This window comes from Cupressus sempervirens, chromosome 4, assembly GCF_028749045.1.
Source record: "Cupressus sempervirens isolate cs-2001-9-10 chromosome 4, ASM2874904v1, whole genome shotgun sequence".
Classification (NCBI taxonomy): domain Eukaryota; kingdom Viridiplantae; phylum Streptophyta; class Pinopsida; order Cupressales; family Cupressaceae; genus Cupressus; species Cupressus sempervirens.
Window position 1 is genome coordinate 140,274,661 of NC_143121.1, and position 6,241 is coordinate 140,280,901.

Consider the following 6,241-nt stretch of genomic DNA (forward strand, 5'->3'; position numbering starts at 1 on the left):
CCTTCTATTACAACAAAAAATCTTACTTGCAAGCTTAATTTCTCAACATATTAACCTCTCAATCTTCTCTCTCCAAATCTATTCTCCAAATACATGATTCCTTACATAATATAGCCATCAAGACATAGGTTCGTAGGTAGATCCAAAATCTTCAAAAAGAAACGTATTGCAACATATAGGTCTCATCCCTTACGGAGAAATTAGAGATCACATAATTAATCATAAGAGAATGTGCAAACCTAAAGATAGGTCTACATGAGATGCAATAACCAACATGAGAAGCGACAAAAAAATGTATACATGGAAGAACTTTTCATAAGAAAATTCCCACACAGTACATGAGGTGCCAATGAAGAATACGTTATGAGAAAAATGGAAGAGAATGAGATAATTATGAAACATTAAGAACCATGATCAAAGGGATAAGATCCATGAAAGGTTTACTCTATAAACATGTGCTCGCATATGAAACAAAGAAAGATTAGAAAGACTATTCACATGATCAGCAAATTAATTTGAAAAAAAAGCAAGGAAAACCATTTTTTGTTGATGCAAGATTGTTAATGAACCCAAGATGCTCTTGCATCATTTTTTTTGATCATCAAATCAATTCTTTTCCAATAACTTACCTTGTGATAAAACACAAGGAAATTGGAATCAATTCGATTTAAATCACAAATCCTAAATATAGACTCATCATTTTAGCATTCTCACTGTAGCATTTTCATAGAATTTTGGTATTATTTTGTGTTATTTAGCATCACTTGTTAGTTCATTGCATATTCATCTTGATAACATATAGTCTACATTTTAATCACAGATCCTACATATATCCATTGTAGATCTAAATTTTAAGCATACTCTCATTCTAGAATTGTCACTAAGATGTTGGTCTAAGAGCTATTTTAGCAGTTGTAGTTAGGGAAACATGAGACGCTCGTAGAGATTATATTCTGATGATGATATCTAGGGTTTAGTCTAGTTCGTTGTCAGCCCATTTGTATTCTACATTAAGGTTTCATGAATACGCATTCACAACATGTAGAAATTGGCGCTCACCATGGGGCTCAATTGAAAGCCTCCCTATTTTCAAAAATTTCAATCTAATCTTTCATTTCTAGTGTAGATCTATGTTTCTTACTATTCTCTTGTGTAGATCTAATCAAATACAAGCTCTATAGTGTTCGAGAGGCCTCACACCAGCAAGAACAACATTCCAAAATCTTCCCCAAGCGTACAAGGGTCAGTTCTGAACCTTATGGTGCTTCTGAGAGATATTCTGATGCTTATGGACTCTTTTTTAATGCATTTAATCTTTTTGTAGCGCATATACATAGTTTTATAATGCATCTACATATTTCTATAGCACTTTTGAAGATTTTTGTAACGCATCTGCATCTTTCTATAGTGCTTTTGAAGATTTATGTAACACATTTAATCATTTCTCTAGTGCATATAAAGCATGATTAAATAGCACATATAAGGTTTCCTATAATGTATATGAGTATTTCTGTACTGCATCTAGTAAAAAATACAATTTCTTGAATCTAACTTCTAGATCCAAATATCATTTTCTTACAGGTCCCTCCTGGGTTGATGAAAAGGCTCTTAGATTGCAGACAGTGTGCAATAGGAGAGAAGACCCTCACAAATGTGCCTAGCCTTTGCTAGCTCTGAATCAGGTAAGTGAACCTCAACTCTCGTTGATTAAAAGTGTGGCATTTCTAAGTTCCAAAAATAGCTTAATATAAACATTCAATCTTGTTGATCTGACACAGAAGTATGCCTATGCTCTCAACTCCTTTGAGCTGATCAGAATGCCTAACCTTTTGTAAAGATCGATCACAATTGAACAGGGAAAGAATCCACAAATAGCCTAATTAGGAGCCCCTCTGTCTTCAGTAGTATAAGGGTTGGTAATCAAAACTTTGTGTCTATTGTGTTTGGGAAGTCAAAATAGTAGGGATATGCTCTCACTCTCCTCAAGTGATCAGAATCCTAGACCTGTCGTGATTTCCATTTCCTACTTTACACTATGTAGGATTATCTTTCCATAGAAAGGCTACCTCTTGAGTTGCCTTAGTAGAGCCGGTGAGAGGGATTGCCTCCCAATCTTGCATTCCCAATCAAATGCAAGCCACGTATGTTCGAAACATAGCCTTCCTCTAGTAGTCCCATAAGGAATTGTGCCAAACCTCCCTAGCATTGGAAGGAAGCTCTCTTGCCACAAGAGAGGTAAATTCGAACATGGCTGGTTAAACACTAAGACCCACTATTCACTGACCTTTAGGTAACCTTGTTAGGAAGCCATTTTCTTCCATTTTCTAGGTGCGTTTCATTTTACTTTTTTTCTTTGATTCTGCTATTATTGTGCTTGGAAATGCTTTAAAATTTAATAATAAACACTAGTGTGGATCATAACCCTTCTAGAAAGACAAACTTTAGAATGGTATTGAGAAAACAAATCTAAAACAAGAGCATTGCTGAACCACAACAAAGTAGCACATCTACTACATAAAATAACACTTTTGAGCTTTCCTATAACACTTTTAATCTATGTTATAACACATATACCTTTGAAAAAGTGCATATGAACCTTAAGATAATGCATTTGATTCATGAAATGGCACATATGATAGTTTAAATAGCGCATTTAAGAGTTTGAACAATGCATATGATGACTAAAATAGCGCATTTGATCAATAAAACAATGCATTTGACCAATCCTGCAATGCATCTATGTAAAATCATCAAACAGAGGCCATCTACATGCATAATAATGGTGAACAAATGATAAATTTGGATACCCTTTTTTTCCTTGCAGGTATTTTACAAAATCTGAGAAATCCCATGTTAGCAAAGCTACGAACATCATCATCAACCCAACAATTATCATTGCCTCACTTCACACATCAAGCTAGAGATGTTTGAAGACACACATCCATCCCTTTTACCTAATTTCGTGAAAGTGAACATTATCCTATCAACATTGGCAAACACCGTGTCCAATCTAGCTTGTCACTATAAACAAATCATGGTCAATGAAAACCCTCACCTTTTGAAAATGTCTAAAAACTAAAGGAATCCAACTCACCTTTCATGCCACTGTAGAAAACCAGTGTAGCCAAAAAACCAAAATGATCACCCATACGAGTGAGTGCTAGGATATCTAGTAGAACCATCAAATGCACAAAACCTCTAAGCCTCCTCGAACCTACTACAACAACAGATTTCTTGCAGAACACAGTTACTCACAAGTCACCCTTGTTCAATCAAAATTTGGAATCCTTAGCTACAATGGGTTCACCTCATGTATGGGATGAAAAAAGTATCAAAACTTAAATCAAATATTTTTAGCAAAATCCTAAACTTGTCAATATCATGGACACGATACTGGAGAAATACAAGGAACACTACATACTCACATTAGCACAACAAGGTGCAAAATTACCATCTGACTTTGATGTGACCAATTTGAAATGAGACAAAGAAGAGTCACCCTTAGATATTGTCACACAAAAATTGCAAGACTTGCAATTGGAAATGGAAAGGATGAAGTGAGGGAAAATACAACCCGCAGAGTTTAGTCTAGAAAAGGTGTGTTCCCTACCATTCAATAAAAGCATTACCTTCACACCTTTCCCTCGAAATGTGCAAATACCAAAATATGATAAATATTTTGGTATATCAGATCCACAAGATTACCTTAGACAATTCTATACACTAAGTATGGAGTTTTTCCATGACACAACTTACCTAATGCGTGTATTTCCTAGGAGCCTCAGGGGACAAGCCATGGAGTGGTTCTCCAAGCTACCCTCCAATATTAAAACCTTTGACCAATTGGCTTCCATTTTTATCACCTAGTATTATTATAACATTGAAAGGGAAGTTACAATGATTGATTTGTGTAACACAAAACAACTTCCTGGTGAATTTTTCAAGGCCTTCCTACAATGATGGAGGCACATGTTTGCCAAATATCATAGAGACATACTGGACAAAGAGAAGATAGATATCTTCATCAACAATCTCTTAAAGCCCATGACTTACTGGCTCCAACTCCAAGGGCCTAAAGTTTTTAAAACTACCTTAGAAAATGCCACTAAGGTAGAAGAAACCTTGATAAACAATGACATTATTAAATTATCTAAAGATGGTAAAGGTTTCTCCAACAATTCCACACATAATTACAATTCCTTTGATTGGTCCACCAACAAAAAAAAACTATGGTGGAGAAACAATAACAAAAACACCAACAATGATGGGGTGGTTGAAGCCAACTATGCCAAAACTCAAACTCAACCCCCTCCAAATCAACCAGGTCCCATTATCAATAACACCAATCTAAACAAACCTCAATAAGATAACTCCTATCTATTTTATTGACATAACACAAAAACTCCCTCTACACCTAATCAACACATTTCTTACAATCAAGATCCTCCCCCGTGATAATATCAGTCTTTTGATATACCTAAGGAGTACACACCCATAGGGGTGTCTCATGAGAGCACTTAAAAAACCCTCTTGGCTGATGAACTCATCGTGTTACTCGAGGCCAAACTGTATGAACCCCAAGTCAAACTAAGATGGTGGAATGACAAACACATTTGTGCCTATCACCAAAATAGGGGGAACTTAACGAACAGTTGTTTCACCCTCAAGGGGGTCATACAAAATTTAATAAACAATGGAACTATCAAAGTAAATAACCTTAGCAATAATCAAGACCATATGGCCTTCAAGAACCCCTTCATGAGTCATGAAAAGGGTGAATCCTCCAAGGCCAATCAAAACACACCTCCTCAAACCAAGGTTAATTATGCACATCACTACGATAATGCCATTGGCATGATCTCCAAATTTGATGAAACCATCAATGTCATTATAATCAAAGATAAAAACAAAAAACAATCTTTAAATGTTGTTACTTGAGGATAAGCCTCCAAAGTTATCCTACCAGGACCTATGACAAATCTCGATCGTGCAACTCCAACTTCCTCCTTGACCAAGTACAATTTGGTCAACCAATTACTTAAGACTCCAACCCATATCTCCATTTTTGAACTATTGCAAATCTCCCTAGAGCATAAAGAAATACTCACCAAAGCCTTAGTGCCAAATGACTTGGATGTCAGCAGATTTCAGAACATGGTCAGCAATCTAGTTGCCCCTCACTACATATCTTTTTCAGCCTAAGACGACATGTCTGTCATCCAACCACAAAACTCTCCCCTACATATTGAAGTCTCCCCTACATATTGAAGTCTTCATCCATAGAAACAGAGTTAAGAGGGCATTTTTCGATGGTGGGGTTGCTCTCAATATTTGTACACTCAATTTAGTAAAAGCCCTATGCTATACAAAGGATGTTGTTGACCCAAGAAAGAAAATTATCATCAAAGCTTATGATGACAAGGAAATATCCTCTAAACGCATGGTCATTCTGCCAATCAGAGTAGGACTAGTGATGAAAGAAACTATTTGTTAGGTTTTAGACCTATAATTAACTTATAACATCCTATTGGGAAGACCATGGATTCATGACATGTAGGCCATTCCTTACACCTATCATTAGTGTCTTAAATTTCCTTACATGGGTCAAGAGGTGACCCTACCTAGCAATCAACACTTTTCCCAGTACTGCAACTCACTTGTGCCTCATAATAGGGAAGAAACTAGCACATTGATAGATGACATCAGCCAGTCCACAAATACAAACACTTCACACTCTATTGACCAAACTGATAACCACTCATCAACATCAACTAAGGGTAAAGAGAAAGTGGTTTGTTCGGGTCCTTCCATTTCTTCACCATCATCATCCAAAGACCCTAAACAGTCACACTACAAAGAAGTGGATAAATTGATGAAAGAATTTGATGGAAAGTGTAAATTGCACCACAAAGAGGTGGGTGAGTAATCAATCTCCCTATTTGATCTCCCACTTTCTCTAAGATCTTATAGAAAACTATCATCCACCAAGCCTTATCATGCACATTTTATCAAAGCAAGTGGCACACTCCAAACTCAGTGGAAGAAATCAATCAACAAAACATTGGCATCTCCCCCCACCTACAAAGAAAAGGTTTTGACCTAATGAAAAAGATGGGATACATAGGAGATGGCCCTTTGGGGAAAGGGAAAAGAATCATTGAGCCTCTAATGGCACAGTTCAAGTCCAATAAGTCCAAAATAGGGATAGGGTATGGTGAAAAAAATAAGGCACAAACCTCTT